The 23,444-nt window shown below is 43.1% G+C and overlaps 1 protein-coding gene across 10 annotated transcripts in view; it reads right to left on the bottom strand.

The window, feature by feature from the left end:
- Positions 1-23,444, bottom strand: part of disp (RND transporter family member dispatched) — a 753,128-nt gene that overhangs the window by 377,806 nt on the left and 351,878 nt on the right. For 7 of the 10 annotated variants that reach the window (XM_070096023.1, XM_070096020.1, XM_053788156.2 and 4 more), the window contains one exon: positions 20,529-20,574. The exons of the other annotated variants lie outside the window; for them this stretch is intronic. The gene's annotated coding sequence lies outside the window, so the exon portion shown is untranslated. The remainder of the gene's footprint in view (positions 1-20,528; positions 20,575-23,444) is intronic. 10 annotated transcript variants of the gene reach the window in all.

Raw genomic sequence — 23,444 nt, 5'->3', positions numbered from 1 at the left:
GACTAAGCGTTAACGTAAACATTAAGTTCCATATTAACCGTCACTTGACTCTCCAGAAGAAAATCACTGAAGAATGTGAAAGAAAGCGTCAAAGTAGGTGAGACTCCGGCCAATTACAAAATTATCCTATTAACTGAGAGGAGAAATGCTGAGTGACACCTGATCTGGCACATCCAGATCGACGCTAGCATGTTGTTCTCAATGCCTGGAAAATATGGAATGGTGACTGATCCCAACAAATATACTTGCGAGTGAAATGAGCAATCTTCAGGCGGCCGATACATATACCACGACGATTGCATATCAAAATTTATTGGAACGAGACATTCAGTCAATCAGATTGAAAGTTGACTCACTAATATACAAGCATTGGCAAGACTTACCAATGAAACCTGATCTACTCCAGCGTCTATGCTCAGCCCGTCCGCTTAATCACAGATAACATGGCACTGTTGTAAAAATAGTTAAACGGGTGACTGTTGAAGGCGAACTGAAGTCAAAATATGATTTGATTTACCGAAGCCGCGCGCAGTAGCTGCCCGTTTTTTGCTCGCGCTACAAACTTTTTTTAATTGCCATTTATCTTATATTTATAGTTTTCCGCTGTGGTATGTTATAATTTATCATTTTTATTGATATAGGACAAGCTAACCTAGAAATGTGCTGCAAACCGTACGTGAAGTTAAGTAATTGTTAGAGGACGAATTGCTCTTCTGGCACTCCAGAAAGCCAGAGACAGACATCCACGATGTATTGATGTATGAACTTACATAATTCCTCTGTCAATGTTTAACGATGTATGAACTTACATAATTCCTCTGTCAATGTTTAACGACAATTGTGAAATGAGAATCAGCAAATACAAATCCGTACTGAAGTCAAAACTGCAAGTTGCAACTTCTGATCAACTGTGTTCTCTTGCTGATGCAATAATCCTGGATGGATGTGCAGTTCTATGGATTATTTCATGGCTAACATCAGACACTGCAGATTATATCAACTTCGTTGCGCACGTGAGGAACAATGTTGAGGATTGTGATACTTACCTAGTCTTTGACCGTTACTACGATGACGTAAGAAAACCACAATTCAAAAGCCCCTAGTGCAATGAATCGTAAGAATGAACTGACCCTGGACATTCAACTACCTCTTAAGAAAGTGACCTTCACAGTGACATACAACAGAGTATAGATCATCGACATGCTGTGTCGGTAACAACTGGCATATAGCCCCACAGAAGTCACGCCTAGTTGTTACGGGCTCTGGCCCAGTGCCGTATTAAATCTACGTTGGAATGATCTGCACATCACGGGTGAAGAAGCCAAAGTTGTAATACCCAAGAGCAAATGGTACACTTGGCTACACACGGAGTGGAATGTATTCACATATTAGATATCACTGGCGTTTGTACCTATGTTACATTTTTATATGGTGAAAGAACTTACATGCTGTGTCATAATGGCTGGGGCAGGCCAGAACAACATATGTAGATATCAAGGCTAGGGATGCAACAATATCAAATACTTTGCGGATACCGATACCAATATTTAGTTTTAGGCTGATACTGTTATCATCAAAATCAAATGATACCTACCGATACTGATACTTCGGCAACATCGAGCACATGTTGTATGTGGCTGCAATACCGTGGATTACCTTAAATCATCCTGGGCAACTTGCAAACATGGACGATGTCATTGCTGAAGCCACACGATTTTATTCACCTTTCTACGGCTGTAAAGCACTAAGACATGTCAGTGTCAAATATAATGTATGGACATCAAAAATGAGTAAAAGTAACTTGACATATGCTGCAGGCCTAATGTTTTTAAAGAACACGTCTTCAGAGCTTGTTACCAAAAACATGGCGTTTCACCCTGGATGCTGAACTCCTTATAGTGGATGCTACACTTCGTGGTTGGTACCGTGAGAGCGACAACATGACAGTTCTTGAGTCTTCCCCTCCACGCGAGTCTCCTGCACCACTTTGGAAAATGACGATGTGAATGCACCTCAACAGCAGCATGCTCTACCAACAGCTACAGTGGTTCTCTGTCAAACTGTCTTACTCGATGTTTGTGGCTGTTATGGAGTGAAGATTGCAATAATCCTCAAGCTCCACTACACATCATGAATTTGAGGAGCCACTGACTGTACTGACTTTAACAAATGGTATGCTCCTGATTACTTGCATTCTATATACATTTAAAATATATTCTGATGGATGACTCGCTATACATGAATTAATAGTGTTCACATAATAACCTGAGTTACATAACGATTTTGTACAACTCACTTAGCATATTTTGTACAACTCAGCATATTACTGTTTATCAAGTTCTGCCTGAGAGTGTTTTCTCGATAACAGCCGCGTGTTCCTCTAGTCTAGATGGTGCCAGGTACATACATTTTTAAATTTAGGTATTTGTTACTGCACGAAACACTGTACAGTGGGTACTGCACTTCCTGCTTTGGCTGGTGTGGCTTGCTAGGAGTATGTTACATTTTATTTGGCGTATGTCACACACCGATATAGGCTGCCTCCCGACCAGGTGCTAAGGATTTAACGAGCAGGACGCCCACATTATTATACCAGTACCCTGGTTCAACTAGTGAACTACAAGGAAGCCCGCCAAAGCTGTGAAGCGATCTGGTACATTCGTTAAGCAGCCTTGACAGACTTACCTTCACAGCTTGTCGGCACAGTTCTCACCGTGTCTTCTGCTTGCATTCGCCTCACTGTACCTAGCTGTAAATACTGTACATAGGCTTTACATATATTGCAAATGCCAACTTGTTTTGGTGAAGGAAATACAATCATTTACTCTCTTCTGCTTCTTTGCTCGTTCCTAAGTGGTTATCGTCTTATTGTAAGGTGTGCAAGCCAAATAGTCTATACCTGTGTTCATAACACCTGGCGACTGTAAGTCTGGAGAGTGATATTCTTACTACCTCCACCACTGTGGGAGAATACCTTCACTACCTCCACCACTGTGGGAGAATACCTTCACTACCTCCACCACTGTGGGAGAATACCTTCACTACCTCCACCACTGTGGGAGAATACCTTCACTACCTTCACCACTGTGGGAGAATACCTTCACTACCTCCACCATTGTGGGAGAATACCTTCACTACCTCCACTGTGGGAGAATACCTTCACTACCTCCACCACTGAGGGATACCTTCACTACCTCCACCACTGAGGGATACCTTCACTACCTCCACCAATGAGGAATACCTTCACTACCTCCACCAATGAGGGATACCTTCGCTACCTCCACCACTGAGGGATACCTTCACTACCTCCACCAATGAGGGAGGATACCTTCACTACCTCCACCAATGAGGGAGGATACTTTCACTACCTCCACCAATGAGGGAGGATACCTTCACTACCTCCACCAATGAGGGAGGATACTTTCACTACCTCCACCAATGAGGGAGGATACCTTCACTACCTCCACCAATGAGGGAGGATACTTTCACTACCTCCACCAATGAGGGAGGATACCTTCGCTACCTCCACCACTGAGGGATACCTTCACTACCTCCACCAATGAGGGAGGATACCTTCACTACCTCCACCAATGAGGGAGGATACCTTCACTACCTCCACCAATGAGGGAGGATACTTTCACTACCTCCACCAATGAGGGAGGATACCTTCACTACCTCCACCACTGAGGGAGAATACCGTCACTACCTTTCCAATGATGGACGATAGCTTCACGAGTGAAGGAGCGAGGGAAGGATGATAGCTTCACCATCTTCACTAGTGAGGGAGGGAGGGAGGGAGGGAAGGATGATAGCTTCATCATCTTCACTAGTGAGGGAGGGAGGGAAGGATGATAGCTTCATCATCTTCACTAGTGAGGGAGGGAGGGAAGGATGATAGCTTCATCATCTTCACTAGTGAGGGAGGGAGGGAAGGATGATAGCTTAACCATCTTCACTAGTGAGGGAGGGAGGGAGGGAAGGATGATAGCTTCACCAACTTCACTAGTGAGGGAGGGAGGGAAGGATGATAGCTTAACCATCTTCACTAGTGAGGGAGGGAGGGAGGGAAGGATGATAGCTTCACCATCTTCACTAGTGAGGGAGCGAGGGAAGGATGATAGCTTCACCATCTTCACTAGTGAGGGAGCGAGGGAAGGATGATAGCTTCACCATCTTCACTAGTGAGGGAGAGAGGGAAGGATGATAGCTTCACCATCTTCACTAGTGAGGGAGCGAGGGAAGGATGATAGCTTCACCATCTTCACTAGTGAGGGAGAGAGGGAAGGATGATAGCTTCACCATCTTCACTAGTGAGGGAGAGAGGGAAGGATGATAGCTTCACCATCTTCACTAGTGAGGGAGCGAGGATGATAGCTTCACCATCTTCACTAGTGAGGGAGAGAGGGAAGGATGATAGCTTCACCATCTTCACTAGTGAGGGAGCGAGGGACGGATGATAGCTTAACCATCTTCACGAGTGAGGGAGGGAGGGAGGGAAGGATGATAGCCTCATCATCTTCACTAGTGAGGGAGAGAGGGAAGGATGATAGCTTCACCATCTTCACTAGTGAGGGAGAGAGGGAAGGATGATAGCTTCACTATCTTCACTAGTGAGGGAGCGAGGGAAGGATGATAGCTTAACCATCTTCACTAGTGAGGGAGGGAGGGAGGGAAGGATGATAGCCTCATCATCTTCACTAGTGAGGGAGAGAGGGAAGGATGATAGCTTCACCATCTTCACTAGTGAGGGAGAGAGGGAAGGATGATAGCTTCACCATCTTCACTAGTGAGGGAGAGAGGGAAGGATGATAGCTTCACCATCTTCACTAGTGAGGGAGAGAGGGAAGGATGATAGCTTCACCATCTTCACTAGTGAGGGAGAGAGGGAAGGATGATAGCCTCATCATCTTCACTAGTGAGGGAGAGAGGGAAGGATGAAAGCTTCACCATCTTCACTAGTGAGGGAGAGAGGGAAGGATGATAGCTTCACCATCTTCACTAGTGAGGGAGAGAGGGAAGGATGATAGCCTCACCATCTTCACTAGTGAGGGAGGGAGGGAAGGATGAAAGCTTCACCATCTTCACTAGTGAGGGAGAGAGGGAAGGATGATAGCCTCACCATCTTCACTAGTGAGGGAGAGAGGGAAGGATGATAGCCTCACCATCTTCACTAGGGAGGGAGGGAGGGAAGGATGAAAGCTTTACCATCTTCACTAGTGAGGGAGAGAGGGAAGGATGATAGCTTCACCATCTTCACTAGTGAGGGAGGGAGGGAGGGAAGGATGATAGCTTCACCATCTTCACTAGTGAGGGAGGGAGGGAAGGATGATAGCTTCACCATCTTCACTAGTGAGGGAGGGAGGGAAGGATGATAGCCTCACCATCTTCACTAGTGAGGGAGAGAGGGAAGGATGATAGCCTCATCATCTTCACTAGTGAGGGAGAGAGGGAAGGATGATAGCTTCACCATCTTCACTAGTGAGGGAGAGAGGGAAGGATGATAGCTTCACCATCTTCACTAGTGAGGGAGGGAGGGAAGGATGAAAGCTTCACCATCTTCACTAGTGAGGGAGAGAGGGAAGGATGATAGCTTCACCATCTTCACTAGTGAGGGAGAGAGGGAAGGATGATAGCCTCACCATCTTCACTAGGGAGGGAGGGAGGGAAGGATGATAGCTTTACCATCTTCACTAGTGAGGGAGGGAGAGAAGGATGATAGCCTCACCATCTTCACTAGTGAGGGAGAGAGGGAAGGATGATAGCTTCACCATCTTCACTAGTGAGGGAGAGAGGGAAGGATGATAGCTTCACCATCTTCACTAGTGAGGGAGAGAGGGAAGGATGATAGCTTCACCATCTTCACTAGGGAGGGAGGGAGGGAAGGATGATAGCCTCACCATCTTCATTAGTGAGGGAGAGAGGGAAGGATGATAGCTTCACCATCTTCACTAGGGAGGGAGGGAGGGAAGGATGATAGCCTCACCATCTTCACTAGTGAGGGAGAGAGGGAATGATGATAGCTTCACCATCTTCACTAGTGAGGGAGGGAGGGAAGGATGATAGCCTCACCATCTTCACTAGTGAGGGAGGGAGGGAAGGATGATAGCTTCACCATCTTCACTAGTGAGGGAGAGAGGGAAGGATGATAGCCTCACCATCTTCACTAGTGAGGGAGAGAGGGAAGGATGATAGCTTCACCATCTTCACTACTGAGGGAGAGAGGGAAGGATGATAGCCTCACCATCTTCACTAGTGAGGGAGAGAGAGAAGGATGATAGCTTCACCATCTTCACTAGTGAGGGAGAGAGGGAAGGATGATAGCCTCACCATCTTCACTAGTGAGGGAGGGAGGGAAGGATGATAGCCTCACCATCTTCACTAGTGAGGGAGAGAGGGAAGGATGATAGCTTCACCATCTTCACTAGTGAGGGAGAGAGGGAAGGATGATAGCTTCACCATCTTCACTAGTGAGGGAGAGAGGGAAGGAAGATAGCTTCACCATCTTTACTAGTGAGGGAGAGAGGGAAGGATGATAACCTCATCATCTTCACTAGTGAGGGAGAAAGGGAAGGAAGATAGCTTCACCATCTTCACTAGTGAGGGAGAGAGGGAAGGATGATAGCTTCACCATCTTCACTAGTGAGGGAGAGAGGGAAGGATGATAGCTTCACCATCTTCACTAGTGAGGGAGAGAGGGAAGGATGATAGCTTCACCATCTTCACTAGTGAGGGAGAGAGGGAAGGATGATAGCTTCACCATCTTCACTAGTGAGGGAGGGAGGGAAGGATGATAGCTTCACCATCTTCACTAGGGAGGGAGAGAGGGAGGGAGGGAAGGATGATAGCTTCACCATCTTCACTAGTGAGGGAGGGAGGGAAGGATGATAGCTTAACCATCTTCACTAGTGAGGGAGAGAGGGAGGGAAGGATGATAGCTTCATCATCTTCACTAGTGAGGGAGAGAGGGAAGGATGATAGCTTCACCATCTTCACTAGGGAGGGAGAGAGGGAGGGAAGGATGATAGCTTCACCATCTTCACTAGGGAGGGAGGGAGGGAGGGAAGGATGATAGCTTCACCATCTTCACTAGGGAGGGAGGGAGGGAGGGAAGGATGATAGCTTCACCATCTTCACTAGGGAGGGAGGGAGGGAGGGAAGGAAGGATGATAGCTTCACCATCTTCACTAGGGAGGGAGGGAGGGAGGGAAGGATGAGAGCTTCACCATCTTCACTAGGGAGGGAGGGAAGGATGATAGCTTCACCATCTTCACTAGGGAGGGAGGGAGGGAGGGAAGGATGATAGCTTCACCATCTTCACTAGGGAGGGAGGGAGGGAGGGAGGGAGGGAGGGAAGGATGATAGCTTCACCATCTTCACTAGGGAGGGAGGGAGGGAGGGAAGGATGATAGCTTCACCATCTTCACTAGGGAGGGAGGGAGGGAGGGAGGGAGGGAAGGATGATAGCTTCACCATCTTCACTAGGGAGGGAGGGAGGGAGTTAGGGAAAGATGATAGCTCCACCATCTTCACTCTACCAACATCTCCATAATTCACCCCCCCCCCCTTTCTTTGATTATAATAATCTATAATTTCCCACATAACCCTAATCTCACATATCTTTGAAGAAGCTATCTACATCACGACCATGCACTCTGCCCCAGACTCTCACTCCTGCAACTCCACAGTCATAAGAAAACAGACGAAAAAAAGTTTAAAACATGCTTCCAAATATCCAAAGGCGACAAGAGTCTAGACTCATCCCACGGTCACCAAAAACTAAAATTATAGCCCCACTCCACAAAGGTGGTATAAAGCAATTACAAAAAAAAAAAAAAGACAGTAGTGATGTCCCATTATATCAAACTCAGAGTTTAAGAGTCAAGGTCGCTGAACACAAGAATGCATAACAATTAATTACATATACCAAGATAACACAGGTTTAGACAATGACATCTGGGAAGAACTGCGAGTCAAAATCTCAATGTAATACACAGACTTTGCAAAAGTCTTCAACAAATGTGATCATGGTGTAATAGAACACAAAGTCTGTGCAAAAGGATCAATCGGTAAGATAAAAAAAAAAAGATGGATATTCAACTTTCTAACAAATCGGACGTAAGTCAACAACAAAATATCAAGAGGCTTCCCCAGGCGTACAACTTTCTTACACAAGATACAGTGCGCACTTAAATTTTCTTTTTTAATGTCATATCTGACAGACAGAAGAGGCAATTCATAGCACTATTTCATACGTTACTGACTACATTATAATCTGCAAGAGTACCGTCCACAGAGTACACAACAAATCTCCAGATTGCTATATCATAGACAGTGAAGAAAAAATTCAATAAATCCGCTACGATTTTTTTTTACGGAAACAAGTACCGAGTACAAAGCTCAACAGAACCTAAGGAAGCGAAAATAACTTTAAAGTAATGATGTCAGAAACTCTTATGTTCAAAGATGACAACAATGTTATTAACACAGCTACAAGAAAAATGTAGCTCCTGGCCCCGCCTCTTCACTGATCTCTATCAGGTCTTCTCTATCCCTGCTCCATCAGCTTTATCAAACGTCGTCGTAAAACTATGCAGGGTTCCTGCTTCCACTACGTCACTACTCACCTAGTTGTGGTTGCAGGGATCGGTTCAAAGCTCCTGGCCCCACCTCTTCACTGGCTGCTACTAGATCACTCTTCCTGCTCCATGACCTATAATATCATACCTCTTCTTAAAGCTATGTATGGATCCTGCCTCCACTACATCACTTCCCAGACTATTCCACTCTAACAATTCTGTGACTGAAGAAATACTTCCTAACATCCCTGTGATTCATCTGAGTCTTCAACTTCCAACTGTGTCCCATCTCTGGAACATCCTCTCTTTGTCCACCATGTCAATTCCTCTCAGTATTTTATGTCATTATATCTCCCTCTCTTGTGTGTGTGCGTGTACTCACCTAATTGAGGTTGCAGGGGTCGATTCATAGCTCCTGGCTCCGATGTGTGTGTGTGTGTGTGTGTGTGTGTGTGTGTGTGTGTGTGTGTGTGTGTGTGTGTGTGTGTGTGTGTGTGTGTGTGTGTGTGTGTGTGCGCGCACGTGTGCGCATGTGTGTGCATGTGTGTGCATGTACTCACCTAATTGTGGTAGCAAGGATCGAGACTCAGCTCGTGGCCATGCCTCTTCACTGAACGCTACTAGGTCCTCTCTCTCCCTTCTCCATGAGCTTTATCATACCTCGTCTTAAAGCTATGTATGGTTCCTGCCTCCACTACATCACTCACCAGACTGTTCCACTTCCTGACCACACTATAAATGAAGAAATATGTTCCTAACATCCCTGTGACTCATCTGAGTCTTCAACTTCCAAGAGTGACCCATTGTTTCTGTGTCCCCTCTCTGGAACATCTTGTCTATTCCACGCAGTATTTTGTATGTCGTTATCATGTTTCACCGTGTGTGTGTGTGTGTGTGTATACTCACCTAGTTGTACCCACTTAATTGAGGGTGCAGGGGTCGAGTCCAAGCTCCTGGCCCCGCCTCTTCACTGATCGCTACTAGGTCACTCTCCCTGAACCATGAGCTTTATCATACCTCTGCTTAAAGCTATGTATGGATCCTGCCTCCACTACATCGCTTCCCAAACTATTCCACTTCCTGACTACTCTGTGGCTGAAGAAATACTTCCTAACATCCCTATGATTCATCTATGTCTTCAACTTCCAACTGTGTCCCCTTGTTGCTGTGTCCAATCTCTGGAACATCCTGTCTTTGTCTACCTTGTCAATTCCTCTCAGTATTTTGTAAGTCGTTATCATATCCCCCCTATCTCTCCTGTCCTCCAGTGTCGTCAGGTTGATTTCCCTTAACCTCTCCTCGTAGGACATACCTCTTAGCTCTGGGACTAGTCTTGTTGCAAACCTTTGCACTTTCTCTAGTTTCTTTACGTGCTTGGCTAGGTGTGGGTTCCAAACTGGTGCCGCATACTCCAATATGGGCCTAACGTACACGGTGTACAGGGTCCTGAACGATTCCTTATTAAGATGTCGGAATGCTGTTCTGACGTTTGCCAGGCGCCAATATGCTGCAGCAGTTATTTGGTTGATGTGCGCTTCAGGAGATGTGCCTGGTGTTATACTCACCCCAAGATCTTTTTCCTTGAGTGAGGTTTGTAGTCTCTGGCCCCCTAGACTGTACTCTGTCTGCGGTCTTCTTTGCCCTTCCCCCAATCTTCATGACTTTGCACTTGGTGGGATTGAACTCTAGGAGCCAATTGCTGGACCAGGTCTGCAGCCTGTCCAGATCCCTTTGTAGTTCTGCCTGGTCTTCGATCGAATGAATTCTTCTCATCAACTTCACGTCATCTGCAAACAGGGACACCTCGGAGTCTATTCCTTCCCTCATGTCGTTCACAAATACCAGAAACAGCACTGGTCCTAGGACTGACCCCTGTGGGACCCCGCTGGTCACAGGTGCCCACTCTGACACCTCGCCACGTACCATTACTCGCTGCTGTCTTCCTGACAAGTATTCCCTGATCCATTGTAGTGCCTTCCCTTTTATGCCTGCTTGGTCCTCCAGTTTTTGCACTAATCTCTTGTGTGGAACTGTGTCAAACGCCTTCTTGCAGTCCAAGAAAATGCAATCCACCCACCCCTCTCTCTCTTGTCTTACTGCTGTCACCATGTCATAGAACTCCAGTGTGTGTGTGTGTGTGTGTGTGTGTGTGTGTGTGTGTGTGTGTGTGTGTGTGAATACATGTGTGTACTCACCTAGTTGTGGTTGCAGGGGTCGAGTCACCGCTCCTGGCATGTGTGTGCATGTGTGTGTGTCGTGGGAGTTCGAAGGAGATATGAAGGTTGAAGATAAATACACTTGTTGGATGGTAACACTATATTGCAGAGTGTGAGAAAAGGGAGCTCAACCTGCCGTGTGTTGCCTAGTGTAGACCTATGCGTGGATTGAGGTCGAGGTAGCGCATCTCACGCACTCATGCCACATCCAGTGACGTCATACAGTCACTAGGCCCAGCAAAAGGGTTGTGTATGTAAAACATATGGATGGTACTATGACACTCAGATAAGCTATACATATACAGGGGATTCAGTGGCTATGCTGACAGCTCGGTCATGTTACGTATGTCGTCTCGACATACCATACAACGCTATAGGCTGAACAGGCAGGTGGCTCTGGGCTGATTCTATACAATAACAAAGACATATGTAACTTAGAACTAATGGATGGTATCATAATGGATGTTAACATAATGGGTTTTAACGTAATGGGTTTTAACGTAATGCATTACGAATTATAAGAACAAATCAAGGTATCATAAAGGATGGAATTTGATCGATCGGTCTGTATTCATGCACTCTACGGATTCTGAGGAAGAATAAATATATATTTACAAAGGTGAAAGTAATTAACAGCAAAGGCAAATCTGTTGCACACAGATCATTACTGCTAAATTCTCAGAATTCGGAGGGAACGTGAACACAAAAAAAAAAAATTCTGAAAACTGATCAGCTGATAACAAAACACACAGTTGAGAACTTCATTCATCTTGGACATCTAATTATACAGACTATGTACATTTAAACCCAACTCTGCAAGGGTAAGATTTACATACGCAGAATGGTTATCATCTTTGGGTGGATCGAATTCTTCTGCAATGGCTAACACATGCCTTGACTGAGGGCGATCTGAACGAGTATCTACAAAAGATACTTGTGGGTTTCTCATTACTTGTCGAGTACGCAAGGAATAACGACATTCGGGTTGATTATCTGGCTGAGTATTAGAGGTAGAGGGTACAGAGTCAGGAGGACTGTCAGCATCTGTCACATTAGTCTGGGTAGCAATATCATCAACATCGCATACTAACTTCATATGATCTAGATGTGATTTTTTGTACTGACCAGTACTAATTTCTCTAACCTTATACTTATTGCCATTGATATGTTCAACTACTCGATAAGGGCCAAAAAACTTTTGATCGAGCTTAGGCTTTGCGGATGTTTTACTGAAATTAGTCAACATTACTCTCGAACCCACTTTAACTTTTGTCGGCTTAGCACGGCTATTAGTTACTCTAGTAAATTCTGCTGTTGATTTATGAAGTGTTTCACGGATTCTTCTAAAAACACTTTGAGCTATGCTGGTAAGAGTTGCTATGAAATCATCAGGATTATAATTGGGTTTCGGAGTGGAATATAACAACTCATAGGTTAAACGCTTGTCTACACCGTACAGTGCATAATGTAGAGTGTCACCTATGGAAGCATTGTAAGCAGAATTTATGACACATCGAACATCTGGTATAACTTCATCCCAAGTTTCACTATTGGGGTTGATAGTGGCTCTCAAGACATCAAGTACTTTCTTATTGGTTCGTTCTGCTAACCCATTGCTGGCAGGATGATGAGGAACAATGGTGGATTCAGTAGCTATGCTGACATGTGCGTGCATGTGTGTGCATGTGTGTGCATGTGTGTGCATGTGTGTGCATGTGTGCGTGTGTGTGCGTGTGCGTACGTGTGTGTACGTGTGTGTACGTGTGTGTACGTGTGTGTACGTGTGTGTACGTGTGTGTACGTGTGTGTGTGTGTGTGTGTGTGTGTGTGTGTGTGTGTGTGTGTGTGTGTGTGTGTGTGTGTGTGTGTGTGTGTGTGTGTGTGTGTTCTTGCGCGCGCGCGCGTGTGCATGGGCGTGCGTGCGTGCGCCTGAGCCTCAATGTACAGGAAATCGCCTCACAGTGACGATTAATACTGAAGAAGAGGCAAACACTCCCATCCTGTCGAATTCTGTATAACCTGTTACACGTCAGTAGGGCCCACTGGGCCAACCACTGTCAAACGACATTTATGTATGTGGCACTTGAAGTCCATGTGAGGTACAAGTATGCTATACAGTAAACTCACAGTACTGGCCTTCGCCTCATTACCCACCTGCTCATTTTCCCGGCATGGCCCGGACACCAACACAATACCATATCTTTGTGCCAGCTATGGAGACAGGCTAACTACTCCTGGATCTTTCGGACCACAGGGTTGACAGGAGCATACTGGGCCAGGGCTAAGAGTGTGCGCTTCGAATCCTAGCTGACAGTGAACAAGAATTCACATCAGCCAGCCATCAGGACGACAACAGCGATGACCTCATGGAGCTGCACAGGATTCAAAACTCGCTATGTAACTGTACACAACATCAATCCTTATCATGTATCACCATAAACCCACCACCACCACCACTTTCGCTCTTTGAGTCGATCAGCAAATGTTCTTATCCACGAAGCATGACCCAAGACATACCTCAAAAAATATGCCACAACACTAATGGATCCCCATCCAGTGCCTATAAAGACACATCTTAGGAGTGGTGCAAGGAAGGGAGACAACCCAACGAGGACAAATTACACTGGTCAAAAAAAAAAAATTGTTGTCCAAGATATTTGAAGATATTTAGGGTATTCTGGGGTTGCTGAATTGGAAAATGGCAGTAAGTTCATCAAAATGGCTCTAGTTCATGAAGTATTGCTTACCTACCCTCAATTAACAGGGAACTTAGCCATAAGGTGTGTGTATATATAGTGACAATTCGTATGCGTAGTTTTAATAAAGATAAGAATTTTATTTTTAAATTATTTCATATTTAACGAAAAGAGTTGTATCAACAACGACCACATTACAATACTGTAACCTTTATTTTTTTTCCAGATAAACATAAGTTCTTCACGAAGAGTCTGCTTAAACAATCCCAATGCATTTTGCTAATTTGTGGCAAATACTCTTCACAAAAACAAAGAAGAAACATCACAGATTTTGTAAAACAAGCTTATCTTGTTCATTTTGGATTGACGCTTGGAGAACAAGACAAGTCTTGGGTTCCCCATATGGTTTGCAAAACATGTGTAGAATGCTTACGATAGTGAGAAAATAGGCAAGGGAAAAGTTTAAACTTCGATGTACCTGTGGTGTGGAGAGAGCCGAAAAACCACCACGACCACTGTTACGTCTGCATGGCGAATGTGAAAGGTTTTAATCGATACAAGAAAATCAACTAGGAATATCCTGATTTGGAGACAGCAAGAAGACCTGTGCCACACAGTGAAGATGTTCCCATACCAGTGTTTACAATACTGCCTGACCTTCCGTTGACAGATGTTGAAGAAACTCAGGGTTAGGATGTAACACAGGTGAGAGCAGTGGAAGTGAATATGAAGTAAACAATTCAACACTCCAACAGTTCTCCCATGAAGAACTCAATGATCTGGTACGTGACCTCAGTCTGTCAAAGTATGCATCTGAACTTTCAGCATCCAGACTAAAAGAAAAGAACTGTCTACAACAAGAAGTTAAAATTAGAGCTTATCAGACAAGAGAGGTTGAACTCCTTCCTTCCTTCAGCCAAGATGAGGAACTTGTATACTGCAATAACATTCCTGGACCACTTCGAATGGGACTTGAATATCGACCAGGAGATTGACGACTATTTATAGACAGCTCCATTAAAACGTTGAAATGTGTCTTACTGTAAAATGGTAACCAATATGCATCTCTTCCAATTGTTCACTCAACAAAATTGTGCTGATGACCAACATAAAAGAAAATCGTACAACGTTTTCATATACAGAAATTAGTGGTATCTGAATTATCTTACAATGTCAATCTCTTATATAGAATGAAGTGCTAGTCAAATCATGTATTACATGATTTGACTTTTACATGTTCTAAAAAATAATTTCAATGCGATTTGTAAGTTAGCCCCGCCTGATCAATATTTTTCCCATCTTTTATGTTTTACAATGGGATACCAAATTTATCAAGAGCTAGAGCCAATCAAGCAAAACCGATGACATATTCGGAATAACCACCACAAACTTACCACAAAATATTACTGGCCAGAAAATGAGTATTGACCAGCGACGGGAAGGCAGTCCACATCCGAACATGAAGCGACAAAAAGACCCACGTCATGAAACACTTGTCCTGTTTCCTGACGAACCTACTTAACCTAGCACAAGGCCTTGCACAAGAGAAAAAAGAGCTCTTCCCTTCTACCAAAAGACCCCAGCATGAGCCGCGTTGTCAGATGTACAATGACCTCAAAACCGGTGGAAAGGACCCAGCACTTCACTACGGAGATTCAGAGAAAGATCACCAGATTGAACCGGGAGGATCTCCATAGGGAAAGTGCAGACGACTCCGGAAGAAACTCAGGATAGTTGTAGTGTCCAAGTGATAAACCTGAAAGGGCAGCAGGGAAGCAGTCATACTATAACCTGGAAGGGCACAAAGCAGCATACAGACAGAACATGGTCCAACGATCAGCTACCAGGTACTGTGGGAGAGGTCACTGAGAAAGATAATGATACTTCTTACCATAACTATTGTGGAAGGTGGGAGGTACACAAAATAACCACAACTGAAGAAGGTGGGAGGAACATACTATCACCATCAGAGTTGAGGAGGGAAGATGTTCATACCCTCATCACTGAGGGAGGAGATTACAACATACCTTTACGTTCACACCACCTCCACCACTGAGGGTGGGAGCTGGGGGTTATCTTGACACCCATCTACGCCTCCAATCATAGTATCTAGCGGATAAATTTAGCACAGTGACGTATAATTTAACAAATTATTTTATAATTAAAGGCTGACATCCTCGCAATATCTAATATTTTTAACTTTGCTAATTTTAGAAGCAATCACGTGTTGAGGGAAAACTTATCTTGTACAAGAATAATACTATTTATATTACAAAATGGATTATATATATGTATTCACGTTTATACTTTTCAAATTATATATATATATATATATATATATATATATATATATATATATATATATATATATATATATATATATATATATATATATATGTCGTGCCGAATAGGTAAACTTGCGATTTTGACAACGCTCTTCTTGCCGAATAAGGCAAGCAAAAATTTGTGTATGCAATAATTTCGCAAAAATCATTCAGAACCTAACGAAAAAAAATTTATTTCATTGTGTTTGTTTATTATTAAATTATTGTAAACTTATCTAAAATATATTTAGCTGGATTAGGCTAATTTAAATTGTGTTTGTTATAATAAGGTTAGGTAAGTTTTCTGAAGTTCTTTTGCTACAAAATTATAAATTTTTACATTAACATTAATACAAAAATATATCTTTAAACGTACAAGAGAAAATTTTTGAAACAACTTAATTTTAAATGAGTTCTTGCTAATTAACGAATTTCACCTATTCGGCACGACATATCTATATAATGTTTTACATGATGGCAGGATTGCTGGTGTCTTTTTTCCGACTCATAAACATGCAAAGTTTTGCTACTTCTACTTACACTTAGGTCACACTACACACGCATGTACAAGCATATATATAAACACACCACTGGGTTTTCTATTTTCTTACTAGTTCTTGTTCTTGTTTATTTCCTGTCTCCATGAGGAAGTCGAACAGAATCCTTCCCCCGTAAGCCATGCGTGTCGTAAGAGGCAACTAAAATGCCGGGAACAAGGGGCTAGTAACCCCTTCTCCTGTATACAGTACTCAATTTAAAAAGAGAAACTTTCGTTTTTCATTTTAGATCACCCTGTCTCAGTGGGATATGGCTGATTTGTTGACATATGAAGTGTATACACACACACACACAGTTCTAAGACAAGGTATGACGAAGCTCATGGGGGTGGGAGAGGGAGGACCTAGTAGCGATCAGTGAAGAGGCGGGGTCAGGAGCTATGACTCGACCCCTGCAACCACAAACAGGCGAGTACACACACACCAGCCAAAAATTCGCTTGGTGGGTTGGAAATATACTCTCACACAATTTTGTGTGTTAAGTTTTAGGATTTAAAACAGATATTTTTAAAATTAATTTTATGTATATTTAGATTTTGTGCATGTGTTAGGGTCAGGTGTTGGGCTCATGTGTTGGGCTTATGCGTTGAACCCATGTGTCGAACCCATGTGCTGGACCCATGTGTTGGACTGTGTCGAACCCATCTGTTGGACCCATGTATTGGGCTCATGTGTTAGACTCATGTATTGGACCAATGCGTTGGACTCATGTATTGGGGATCATGTGTCGAACCCATGTGTCGGACCCATGTGTTGGGCTCATGTGTCGGACCCATGTGTTGGGTTCATGTGTCGGACCCATGTGTTGGGCTCATGTGTCGGACCCATGTGTTGGGCTCATGTGTCGGACCCATGTGTTGGGCTCATGTGTTTGGTTTCATGTGTCGGACCCATGTGTTGGGCTCATGTGTTTGGTTTCATGTGTCGGACCCATGTGTTGGGCTCATGTGTTGGGTTTCATGTGTCGGACCCATCTGTTGGGCTCATGTGTTGGGCTCATGTGTCGGACCCATGTGTTGGGCTCATGTGTTGGGTTTCATGTGTCGAACCCATGTGTTGGGCTCATGTGTTGGGCTCATGTGTTAGGCTCATGTGTCGTACCCGTGTTGGGCTCATGTGTCGGACCCATGTGTTGGGCTCATGTGTCGGACCCATGTGTTGGGCTCATGTGTTAGGCTCATGTGTCGTACCCGTGTTGGGCTCATGTGTCGGACCCATGTGTTGGGCTCATGTGTTGGGTTTCATGTATCGGACCCATGTGTTGGGTTCATGTGTTGGGCTCATGTGTTGGGCTCATGTGTTGGGCTCATGTGTTGGGCTCATGTGTTGGGCTCATGTGTTGGGCTCATGTGTTGGGTTTCATGTATCGGACCCATGTGTTGGGTTCATGTGTTGGGCTCATGTGTTGGGCTCATGTGTTGGGCTCATGTGTTGGGTTTCATGTATCGGACCCATGTGTTGGGTTCATGTGTTGGGCTCATGTGTTGGGCTCATGTGTTGGGCTCATGTGTTGGGCTCATGTGTTGGGCTCATGTGTTGGGTTTCATGTGTTGGGCTCATGTGTTGGGCTCATGTGTTGGGCTCATGTGTTGGGCTCATGTGTTGGGCTCATGTGTTGGGCTCATGTGTTGGGCTCATGTGTTGGGCTCATGTGTTGGGCTCATGTGTTGGGCTCATGTGTTGGGCTCATGTGTTGGACCCATGTGTTGGGCTCACAAAGTAAATACCTATAAAGAGAAAGTTTAAATAAAAATAAATTATTAAAGATAGAGCGATGTAGAGAAAAAAGTAAACGGTGGATAGGAGGGATAAATAAAGAGAAGGACGAAGGGAAGGAAGGTAAGAAGGAAGGAGAAGGGAGGGGTAAGGCAGATAAAGGGAGAGGGAGTCATAAAAGAAGATGGGAGGACTGAAGGTAAGAAGGAAGGTAGGAAGGATTGAAGGAAGCAGGGAGAATTTAATTGATCTAAGTGGTGTGGGAAGTTAAGTGCGATGGAGGCGGCAGCTGCTGCTGCTATTTCTGCTGATTTTGTTGTACCTCTTGCTGCTGTGTTGCTGCTGCTGCTGCTTCAGCTGCTGCTTCTGCTGCTGTTGTTGTTGTTGCTGTTCCTGTTGTTGTTGCTGTTCCTGCTGCTATTACTGCTGCTGCTGCTGTTGCTGCTACTACTACTGTTCCTGTTGCAGCTGTTGCTATTACTACTACTGCTGCTGCTGCTGCTGCTGCTGTTGCTGCTGTTACTGCTGTTCCTGCTGCTGTGATGCTGCAGCTGTTGCTGCTACTATTATTGCTGTTACTGCTACTGTTCCTCCTACTGCTGCAGCAGCAGCAGCCTTCTCTACACCACCTTGTAACATAACAATAACACTGTAACTACAACATACATAGTAACCCAACCTTCTCTACACCACCTTGTAACATAACAATAACACTGTAACTACAACATACATAGTAACCCAACCTTCTCTACACCACCTTGTCTCCGGAGTGTTCAAAGCAACATTACCTGAGAGACATGAATCAACAGAGGTAAAACGATGGTGTTTCTATTTATACTTGATGAAGACTCTGCTGTGTTATATTCTCCAACACAATGATTGACGTGATGCTTAACATCTTCCTCCAATATTTAAACAAAAATTATAACTTAAAAATAGAATGAGGGAAGTGTTGTAAGACACACTAGTACACCCACTATTATACAACACTTGTGTAGTGTTGTGAGACACACTAGTACACCCACTATTATACAACACTTGTGTAGTGTTGTAAGACACACTAGTACACCCACTATTATACAACACTTGTGTAGTGTTGTAAGACACACTAGTACACCCACTATTATACAACACTTGTGTAGTGTTGTAAGACACACTGGTACACCCACTATTATACAACACTTGTGTAGTGTTGTGAGACACACTAGTACACCCACTATTATACAACACTTGCGTAGTGTTGTAAGACATACTAGTACACCCACTATTATACAACACTTGCGTAGTGTTGTGAGACACACTAGTACACCCACTATTATACAACACTTGCGTAGTGTTGTAAGACACACTAGTACACCCACTATTATACAACACTTGCGTAGTGTTGTAAGACACACTAGTACACCCACTATTATACAACACTTGCGTAGTGTTGTGAGACACACTAGTACACCCAATATTATAATTATGCAAGAATCATAGACAACAAATTAAAACCTCCAGTACAACAACTTGTACCATCACCCCTCCAAACACCCAGTTCAATCACTTGTACCATCACCCCTCCAAACACCCAGTTCAATCACTTGTACCATCACCCCTCCAAACACCCAGTTCAATCACTTGTACCATCACCCCTCCAAACACCCAGTTCAATCACTTGTACCATCACCCCTCCAAACACCCAGTTCAATCACTTGTACCATCACCCCTCCAAACACCCAGTTCAATCACTTGTACCATCACCCCTCCAAACACCCAGTTCAATCACTTGTACCATCACCCCTCCAAACACCCAGTTCAATCACTTGTACCATCACCCCTCCAAACACCCAGTTCAATCACTTGTACCATCACCCCTCCAAACATCCAGTACAATCACTTGTACCATCACCCCTCAAAACATCCAGTACAATCACTTGTACCATCACCACTCCAACAGAGAACGAAATATCACTTAAGAGAGAGTTAGTAAGCACTGTCAGCCTTATAAACTATAACACAGCCAACATTAATCTACAGTATAGTGCTGACACTCAGTAAGACATGTCACTGGAGGTCACAATATAGTGCTGACACTCAGTAAGACATGTCACTGGAGGTCACAATATAGTGCTGACACTCAGTAAGACATGTCACTGGAGGTCACAATATAGTGCTGACACTCAGTAAGACATGTCACTGGAGGTCACAATATAGTGCTGACACTCAGTAAGACATGTCACTGGAGGTCACAATATAGTGCTGACACTCAGTAAGACATGTCACTGGAGGTCACAGTATAGTGCTGACACTCAGTAGGACATCTGAGAGTCAGCAAGAGCTATAATGCCTCTAACATAGTTCCTTAAAGCAGCCACTACCTAGAGTTACTTAGTTCACTCAACACTGCTGGTCACTATAAGAAAACTGGGTAAGTGTGCAGGTAATGCACTTTACTTACTTGAAGTGCCGCATTTGTTATGGTCAAGTTAAACACACTCCAAAACCTGCAATGAACACAAAGCACCAATGAACACCAACTTCTATATTGTGTGTAAATGAAGAAGATAAATAATACGACTGTGTGTACTCACCTATTTGTGGTCGCAGGGGTCGAGTCTTAGCTCCTGGTGTGTGTGTGTGTACTCACCTATTTGTGGTTCCAGGGGTCGAGTCCTAGCTCCTGGCCCCGCCTCTTCATCGGTTGCTACTCGGTCCTCTCTCTCCCCGCTCCATGAGCTTTATCATACCTCGTCTTAAAACTATGTATGGTTCCTGCCTCCGCTACGTCACTTTCTAGGCTATTCCACTGCCTAACAACTCTATGACTGAAGAAATACTTCCTAATATCTCTCTGACTCATCTGTGTCTTCAACTTCCAATTGTGACCTCTTGTTTCTGTGTCCCCTCCCTGGAACATCCTGTCTTTGTCCACCTTGTCTATTCCGCGCAGTATTTTATATGTCGTTATCATGTCTCCCCTGACCCTCCTGTCCTCTAGTGTCGTCAGGCCAATTTCCCTTAACCTTTCTTCATAAGACATTCCCCTTAGCTGTGGAACTAACCTTGTCGCAAACCTTTGCATTTTCTCTAGTTTCTTGACGTGCTTTATCAAGTGCGGGTTCCAAACAGGTGCTGCATACTCCAGTATGGGCCTGACGTACACGGTGTACAGTGTCTTGAACGATTCCTTATTACGGTATCGGAAAGTTGTTCTCAAGGTTTGCCAGGCGCCCATATGATGTGTATGTGTGTGTGTGTGTGTGTGTGTGTGTGTGTGTGTGTGTGTGTGTTTGGTAATGGTCTATGTAGCACTGTTCATAGGTCACAACGCACGTAAATAGTCGCATGAATCTTGCTCAAGATATATTACACAAGCCTTGAAAATTTGAAGCCGATCGAATAAGACATTCTCCAGTAATAAAGTTTTTAAGAAAGTTACGGAAAATGTTCTGAAAAATAGGAAATTCTTCGCTCGTTAAATTAAAAAAGAAAAAACAACATGAAATAAACAAGGATATTTATTTTTTTTTCTAGTTTACTTTTGTGATTAACATTCTATTTAACTCCACAATCCTGTACGAAAAAAACATTTAATTTTACATTTTTAAATCAAATTTGATATTAAGATATAACAATATTCACTAATTTTTACATGCAAAACAATTTGTATATTAAAACTGGTAAAGTGAAACGTAGAGAGCGCAGAGTGACAAGCTGAGTTTTATTAAACCAACAATAATTAAAGTCTGAAGCAGAGTGACAAGCTGAGTTTTATTAAACCAACAATAATTAAAGTCTGAAGCAGAGTGACAAGCTGAGTTTTATTAAACCAACAATAATTAAAGTCTGACGCAGAGTGACAAGCTGAGTTTTATTAAACCCCAACAATAATTAAAGTCTGAAGCAGAGTGACAAGCTGAGTTTTATTAAACCCCAACAATAATTAAAGTCTGAAGCAGAGTGACAAGTTGAGTTTTATTAAACCCCAACAATAATTAAAGTCTGAAGCAGAATAACAAGCTGAGTTTTATTAAACCAACAATAATTAAAGTCTGAAGCAGAATGACAAGCTGAGTTTTATTAAACCCCAACAATAATTAAAGTCTGAAGCAGAGTGACAAGTTGAGTTTTATTAAACCCCAACAATAATTAAAGTCTGAAGCAGAATAACAAGCTGAGTTTTATTAAACCAACAATAATTAAAGTCTGAACCAGAGTGACAAGCTGAGTTTTATTAAACCCCAACAATAATTAAAGTCTGAAGCAGTGAAAAGTTGAGTTTTATTAAACCCCAACAATAATTAAAGTCTGAAGCAGAGTGACAAGTTGAGTTTTATTAAACCCCAACAATAATTAAAGTCTGAAGCAGAGTAACAAGCTGAGTTTTATTAAACCCCAACAATAATTAAAGTCTGAAGCAGAGTGACAAGTTGAGTTTTATTAAACCCCAACAATAATTAAAGTCTGAAGCAGAATAACAAGCTGAGTTTTATTAAACCAACAATAATTAAAGTCTGAAGCAGAGTGACAAGCTGAGTTTTATTAAACCCCAACAATAATTAAAGTCTGAAGCAGAGTGACAAGCTGAGTTTTATTAAACCCCAACAATAATTAAAGTCTGAAGCAGAGTGACAAGTTGAGTTTTATTAAACCCCAACAATAATTAAAGTCTGAAGCAGAATAACAAGCTGAGTTTTATTAAACCAACAATAATTAAAGTCTGAAGCAGAGTGACAAGCTGAGTTTTATTAAACCCCAACAATAATTAAAGTCTGAAGCAGAGTGACAAGCTGAGTTTTATTAAACCAACAATAATTAAAGTCTGAAGCAGAGTGACAAGCTGAGTTTTATTAAACCAACAATAATTAAAGTCTGACGCAGAGTGACAAGCTGAGTTTTATTAAACCAACAATAATTAAAGTCTGAAGCAGAGTGACAAGCTGAGTTTTATTAAACCAACAATAATTAAAGTCTGAAGCAGAGTGACAAGCTGAGTTTTATTAAACCAACAATAATTAAAGTCTGAAGCAGAGTGACAAGCTGAGTTTTATTAAACCAACAATAATTAAAGTCTGAAGCAGAGTGACAAGCTGAGTTTTATTAAACCAACAATAATTAAAGTCTGACGCAGAGTGACAAGCTGAGTTTTATTAAACCAACAATAATTAAAGTCTTAAGCAGAGTGACAAGCTGAGTTTTATTAAACCAACAATAATTAAAGTCTGAAGCAGAATAACAAGCTGAGTTTTATTAAACCAACAATAATTAAAGTCTGAACCAGAGTGACAAGCTGAGTTTTATTAAACCAACAATAATTAAAGTCTGAAGTAGATCACAAACATTCTCCACAAACTGTTCTGAGTCCAACAACTTT

The sequence above is a fragment of the Cherax quadricarinatus genome, chromosome 52 (assembly GCF_038502225.1).
Source record: "Cherax quadricarinatus isolate ZL_2023a chromosome 52, ASM3850222v1, whole genome shotgun sequence".
NCBI classification, from domain to species: Eukaryota; Metazoa; Arthropoda; class Malacostraca; order Decapoda; family Parastacidae; genus Cherax; species Cherax quadricarinatus.
This window is presented reverse-complemented; position numbering and strand designations above follow the sequence as displayed.